Genomic DNA, 8,240 nt, shown 5'->3' with positions numbered 1-8,240 from the left:
GGAATGTATAATGCACAGAAGTTTGAAGCTGCTGAAAATGCTCTTTAACAAAAACAAAAAAACAAAAAAACAAAAAAAAAACGGTCTTTACTTGTTCAGACATCTGGGCATGTGCACATGCTGAGGAGTAGCTTGATGTAGAATTTTCTGAGTGCCTCAATCTGTAAGTGAGTCCTGTCCCAATCTCTCAGCACACGTTCAAATCTTTCAAACTTCCCTGTTCAAAATGTGGGAAGGAAAGAGGAAACCATGTCTTCACTGACGGACAAAGGGGTAATGGTCCAGGAATTCAAACATTTCTCAGAAATGTGCTATGAGGTTCTTGGAGAGATGACTTGTAATACGAGGAAGACTTATCAAAGAATCAAGCTGCTCGAAGCTGTTGGTCAGAGCCTTCCTCATGCTAATTTCACACTCCACTGTTTGGAAGCTGGATGCAGGTACCCTAGTCGACTTTACTCTCCTTGACCGACCCATGTCGTCCCACATGGATGCCTTTTTGGTCCATTTTCTCTTGCTGGTAGCTCAGGGATGAAAACAGTTTGCATGCCAAGTCACTTCATTTCTTAGTGGAGCCCTGGAGGACAGTGCTCAGAAGGACTCCGAGGTCATGTGAGGTCTCGGTGGCAACGAGGGTCATAATTGATGCTGTCACCATGGACGACGGAGGAGGGACATTTGGTACCGGGCAGACGTTTCCTGTTCTTGTCCTATACACGTCCCAAGGCGTCTTCAAGATCCTGTTCAGGTTACACCCTTAAGTCTTCCAAGTGTATTTAATGAATTTTTTTGGATTGCAGTATTTGATCTTTGTCAGCATTTTTACTGCTTTAAACTTTTAAATGTTAAAATCATGATCAAAACTTTAAAATACATTTATGCTCTGTGTTATACAAGACATTTATTTTGGTCATTTATTTTCTGTTTCAGCAAAGTGTCATATTAACATATACAGAAGTCATAGAGAACTTCCACATATATCAAGCTTGTTGATCTTCCTGGTCTCCTGTCTACCCCTTTCCTTCTTAGCTGTGTGACCTTGGGGAGGTCACTTCACCCCACTGGATCCCACTGGCTGTATTTGTTAAGTGAAGGGTTAGATAAGCTGAGCTCTGAACCTCCAGCAATTGCAGACGTGATCATTAAGGCTCCCTCCTCAGGTACCAAAATGTCAGATGGAAACAATCACAGATCTCTGTGTCATGGGAAGATTCTCCAGCTGAGGGATGGAATTTCTGAGCTATTGTCCCCATCGCAGCAGGTGCACTACCGGCCACTCACTGTGATTTCAGAGGCTGCAGGAAAGCTTTCAGTTCCTTTTCTAAATGCTCCGTGTCCACCCACTGATGCTGGTCATTCCTTTAGGCTGGAACAGAAGTTTTATTTCCTAAAAAAGAATGGGGTGCTGAAAAGTGGAAAGAGCAGAAGTTGGAGGGACAGACAGACTTAAATCTAGCCCCACTGCTCACTATTTTTACAAAGTTTCACATATTCATCTCTGAGCCCCAGACTCCTCATCTGCAAAACAGTGCTAATTACAGCCATCTCATGGATTTCTGAGGTGGGATAAATGTGACAACGTGCCAAAACCGGTCCAGCACCTGATAGACTCAATCGTTTTCTCTTTCTTTTGCCCTGTTCTTTCAATGGAAATAATTTTATTTGTATCATAAGTGAGTAAATTATAGTTGGAGGTCAGAAATGTGTTCAGGGTTAGACTGAGGAGAGCTCAGGATATCCATCAGGATACTCCATCAGCCATGGGGTATCCTGGGAGGGCAGGGAGTTGGTGTTCCCAGATCTAGAAAAGTACAATGAAAGTGGGAAATCTCCCACATCTCTAATAGTATGAAAGTCACTATTCATAGTGATCAAGAAAATTAAAACAGTAATTTATAAAATTAAAATAGCTTAAATGAATAAAAGGGTGATACTAGTTTTCAAATTGATATTTTTTCCAGTTTAGGGTGTTCCCCCCTTAGGCAGTCAAACCAGCCACATCCACTTTGGTGGTGATTGACAGCCACTCCCTTTTCAACATGATCTTGTGCACTCACCACACACTTGGAGTCTGGAGGAGGACCACGGGGTGTCTCTTTGCTCACCTGTCATTTCTCAGTGCTGTTTTCCATCTTTCCTCCTTCCTTCAGAGTCCTTTAGGGTTCCGGTGGGAGGGAGTGTCTAGAGTTCACTAGTAACTAACTCAATTAACAAATGTAGACATTGTGATACTATCTTGAAATGATAAAGATACATTCCAGAGATGTACACTCAGGTTTGAAAGAAAACATTTTTTATTGTACAACTTTCAACCTGGTCCCATCATCCCATTATCAGATCATACTCTCTGAGTTAGACTATAAATTAATAGTTTTATAAATCTAATATCCCTGTGAACAGTATTGTATTATTTGGACAAAATGTCATAGTTTGCTAAATTATTAGATTAAAAAAATTTTTTTTGGTAATGCTGTCTTGGTATTTTTATTTTATTTTATTTTATTAATGAAGCAGAGGTTTCAGAAGATGGAAATGGCCTGGGACTTTCTTGACATATGAGAAACACCACCTCCACTACCCCAGATCTTCCTCGATTTCTTTTCTGTACTTTATCTGGGAAATCTTTGCAGGAGGGTGAGAAGGGCAGATATAAGGGCAAAAGAGGTATCTATGATGGGACCTGACCTCAGGGGAATAAACAAACCTTTAGTCAAGGCATCATTTTGCCTCAGGTTGGACCAAAGAATCTACAATGTCACTCATACACTTATTCTCTCCTTATCTATCACAGCTTTGGGGTTATGTCAAGGGTGGAGCTGCAAAGGACATTTGATTTGTTATAAAAAGAGAGGCTGGATCAGTTCCTATAGAACAGACATAGTCAAGATTTCTCCTTTTTATACATTTTCCTCATGTAGTGTCATTGAGATGTTTTAATATAAGTGACCATTGTGAGAAGGACCAGAAAAATCATTCTTTCCTTGCCTCACTCCAGTAATTCCCTATAAGTAGGTTTTTAAAAGCACTCTCCTTCTATTAGAATTTATTATGAAATATTTATCCAAACAAGATAATTTTATGCTTCTATTAAAGCATGAGCTTCTTGAGAAAAAAAAATGTATGTGGTAAATACAGCAAGCTCAAAAGAACAGCAATGCAGATCACTCCACTCTAAGGCAGGGTTTCTCCACCTCAGCACTATTGACAGTTTGAACCAAAAATTCTCCCTTGATGGGGGAGGGGGGGTCGTGCTGTACTATCCATTGTAGGATGTTTAGCAGCATCCCTGGCCTCTACCAACTAGGTGCCTATAATGGCCTCGGAGATGTGAGTAACCCAAATCTCTCCAGATGTTGCCAGTTGTCCTTGCTAATCTAAGGCAATAGTAATTTGAATTTCACAAGATTAACATTTAGAGAAGTCAGTGTATCTGTGAGACTCACAAACCTATACCTTTTTCCCCTGGACTCACCTTAGAGAGCCGTACATCCATCACTTTTTACACTCAGGCTGGCACTTCCACTCCACCATAAATTCCCTATTTCTTCCATTTTCAGTAATCTTCCACATTGTCACCAAACTAATATTCCTACTGTATTACTTTGGTAATTTCAGTCCTACTTAGTCACACTTAACGTCTCCTAGTTTATAGGACAAAGTCCAAACTTCTTGACCTCATATTGAAGATCCTCCAAATTCTGGCCTCAGTCCACAATTTTAGCCCTCCTTCTTTACCTGTCAAAATTTTATCCACACCTTTAAATTTTTTAAATGCTCAGATCAGTTTATTCCAGTGATGTATTTCTCTTTCAGTCTATGTCCATCTCTGCTGACCTCCATGTCTCTCTCACCCATATCTGGACATGGTGAATGTTCTAGGTCCTTTATTGCTATTTTGATTGCTATTTATTTAGTGAACTTTTCACCTGTTTATATCCTGTCTGTACAATGCGATTTTAATCTTTGGGCTCCTAAAAACACAGTCAACAGAAGTAACTCATACACTGTCCATGTATGAGGCTGGAATCAGGTTATATACAACTCTATCAGATAGATAGATAATGAGTTAACACAAGGCCTTTAAAGAACACTATTCTTACAAGACCTATTTTCCCAAGTAGATTTATTATTATCTAAAATATATTTGAGCCTTTCTATGACAGGAAAAGCCACGTGGCTATGAGCTGAGTGCTCAGGACATCCAAGAACCCTAGTTTCTAACAACTCCACTTTGGATGATTTGCTACTGGAGGCAAAATAATACAAGATTCAGTGAATCACCCACAAAATGTGGGTCCGGGTTCCCAAGCATAATAATGGGAAACAAGTGAAGACTTTCCGGCTGAGTCTACCTGGATTGATATCCTGGCTCTGTCACTTACTAGTTTTGAGACCTTGGGCAAATTATTAAAATCTCTAAGCCTACCCTTCCTATATAAAATGTGAAATGAGGATAGTAGTTCATCTTAGGAGAGTTGGTATGGAGCTAATATAATATCTATCAATATTTTAGTAAATATTTATTACAAATTTTAAATATTTATAAATTTTAAATAAAATTTTGTTTTATTAAATTATATTAATATACACACATTAAAAAGATATATTAAGTGTACTATTATATATACATGTATACAATCTGATGCAATTTCTAAAGCATATGGTGAATACCCAGTAATGGTAATCATTGTTAGCAGAATTATTTTTTTTTTGGTGTTTACTTAGAATACAACATATGAATAAATAGAACTAGATAATATTAATGAATATTTCTTCCTAGGACCATATGATCCTATTAAGTCATATAGAATCCACATTTACATGGAGCTGGATATTCAAAAGAAAATGGATTGGTAAATTGCCAATCAATTCAGTTAGTATCACTGTCAAGCAATTCAGCCATAGCGATCTGGAATGATAGTTAAGACATGAAAGTATGACATGATTCACTTAGATATATTTGTTTGGATATAGTCATAGTAAATTGAGTGGACTGATTTAATAATGCATTTATTATTCATTAATATTATGATATTTATTGTACACACTGAACAAACCTGTGTGAGTTTAAATATATTTGCTCTATTATAGCTAAATAATTTGATATGAAGATAAATTATGGCTTGAGTTTAAACTCTTATTACAGAGGAATTTTTAGAAGATAATGTTGAATAAATGTAATTTGATTACATTTTCCGTTTAGGGTATTATAGTTTAGTAATGTTTTCGACTCTGGGAGGAATTAGGTCTGGTGACAATGGATTAAGAGTTAAACACAAGGACTTCTGGTTGTAATTTAGACAGTGATTAGATGGGATGCCTTGGGTACATTTGCATGACTTTTAGTCTGGGCACCTATGGAAGAGGAGGTTGACCTCTAAGGAAATCTTAAGGTTCGAGGTTACTCAGATACACTCTTGAAGTAGGCAAAATGAAGGATGAGTGAATTATTTACTGCATAAATTAGCAAGTGAGTGATTGAATAACTGGGTAAAACCATATAGGAAGACTGCTTCCCTTGCCTACAGGTAATAGTCAAGAGAACTCCTAGGTTAAGTTGACAGCCTGCTGTTTTCCACAGGAAGGCTACTGGATCAATCTGGAAGCTATAAGTTCCAGGGATGTACAGGAGGTGTCACGGTCCCTCACGTAATGACACAGAATCAGTGACTTACTCTAGTTAGCTGGCTCTGCAGAAGAGGAGTCCCATTATGTTGTCAAACTTGGAGACACATCCTTTTGAAATTATTCCTATGTGCATCTATGTTTGTAATCAGTTTTGCTTAGCTGTTGTGGAGGCACAAGGATGCACCACTCGGATCCCCCTCCAAGGAAGAACTTTTTGCCCAGCTGTGGGCGGTAGGCAGTCCCTACTTGTCAGCGTCTTCCCTCTCCAGGGCTGCTGGAATCTGGTGACTGATTCAGAAGAAAATAAGGGCCCAGCCATTTCAGTCCAACCCTGACACTCTAAAGCCTAATTCTTTCACCAGAGGTTGGGTGCATGGGTACAAGTTTAGAAGTGGCTTTGTTGGGCCCACATTATGGTTAGTGCAGTTTGATTTCTCCTCCCGCACCACCAGATCTTGGTTTTCCACCTTACCTTCACAGGTGTTTATAATAAACATTGTGCACCCCAAACTCAGTATCTTCCACCAGAGAACACAACCTATGCTGGCTATGCCCCGATAAGAAGAGTCAGTGCAGGAGTAGCGACCACCTGACACTCCTCCCATCTGTCCTGCCTCTGGCACAGCTTCAATCCAAAATTGTATGACCCAGTGATCCGACTCCTGGGAAAATATCCAGAGAAGATGATAATCGAAAGGATAGCATACACCTCGATGTTCATAGCAGCAATATTTACAATAGCCAGGACATGGAAGCAACCTAAGTGTCCATTGACAAATGAGTGGATAAAGAAGATGTGGCACATATATACAATGGAATGTTACTCAGCCATAAAAAATGGATGAATTAATGCCATTTGCAGCAACATGGGTGGACCTGGAGATTATCATACTAAGTGAAGTAAGTCAGACAAAGACAAATATCATATGATATCGCTTATATGTGGAATCTAAAACAAATGAGACAATGAACTTATTTAAAAAACAAAAATAGACTCACAGACATAGAAAACAAACTTATGGTTACCAAAGGGGAAAGCAGAAGGGGAAGGAATAAATTACGAGTTTAGGATTAACATATACACATTACTATATATAAAATAGATAACCAACAAGGACCTACTGTGTAGCACAGGGAACTATACTCAATATCTTGTAATAACCTATAATGGAAAATAATCTAAGAAATAATATATATGAGTATATATATATATATATATATATATATATATATATATATATATATAAATGGAATCACTTTTCTGTACACTTGAAACTAACACAACATTGTAAGTCAACTGTATTTCAATAAAAAAAATTAAAAACTCAAAATTTAGGAACTTCTGTCACAGCCACTTTTGTTTACTTAGAAATGAGCCTTAGAGAAATTGCAGTGCTGCCCGTAGAGGTAAGCGGCACATTTATAGATCCCCAAAGCCCATTTGCCTTTCCAGCCATCCTTACTAGAATGTTTGTGTGACTCTCAGGGTGTTAAAGTTCACACACACACACGCACACGTGTGCGCGCCCGAACACACACACACAAACACGCACTCTGTTACTGGCCAGCCACTTGTGTAAGCTCGTTATGGAGTATTTTATTTTGACTAGAACAAGTCTTTAATTATACTTTCTAAAGGAAGTGTGACCCATTTCCTAGCAAACACAAAGGCAGATAGATCAAAGCACTTATTTATAATTGTCAAGTAGCTGAGGAGTGTTGTAATTGGTTGGGGGCTGGAGAAGAGCAGAGGGAAATAGACTTTGAAAGAAGACAAATTAGATCCTCCAGTTGAGGAGAGGAGGAGCATGAAGGAACAGAGAGAGTATTCTAAAGGAAAAGGAACAAGTGAAGGCTTCAGATTTGTGTTAAGATATATTCCTAAATAACTGAACAGCTTATTTGCTTAGTAGATTGAAGCCAGCACTGTCAGAGGTGGGGAAAATAAACTTTATTATCTCTTTGTGAAATTAAACTTTCACTGTTTTTAAAACAAAAATGTACATTTGAACTACTAGTTTTACAAATGCAAATGATTCAATGGTTCATCATAATAATAGGCTGCTGCAGAGATTTGCAGAGTGTTCTCCATGTTGATGAAGGACACTTGGGGATAAAGAGGATACAGCCTGGACAAAGAACTGAGATGGGGACAAGTTCCCTGTTGTCTCCTCTGGCTCTAAAATGATGAATCTAAGTTTACAAGGTTATAAGATCTCCCTTAACACAGTGTGTATCATGAAGGAGCAAGGTTCAGACCAAAACTAGAGGGACTTATTTGAGGCAAAATTACACTCTATGAATTCCCAGTCTCCTGTGTGTTCTTTTCTAAAATTTTATTGAGGTATAGTTGATTTACAATGTTGTGTTAGTTTCAGGTGTACAGAAATGTGAATCAGTTATGTATATGCCTATATTGACTCTTTTTTAGATTCTTTTTCCATAAAGGTCATTACAGAGTATTGAGTAGAGTTCCCTGTGCTATACATTAGGTCCTTATTAGTTATCAATTTTATATATAGAAGTTTGTATGTGTCAATAAATTGGAAGATTGGGATTGACACATACACATACATTCCTGTGTATTTTTATGCATGAGAAATTAGAACAAG

Source organism: Mesoplodon mirus (genome assembly GCF_964341445.2).
Source record: "Mesoplodon mirus genome assembly, chromosome: 3".
NCBI lineage: Eukaryota > Metazoa > Chordata > Mammalia > Artiodactyla > Ziphiidae > Mesoplodon > Mesoplodon mirus.
This window is presented reverse-complemented; position numbering follows the sequence as displayed.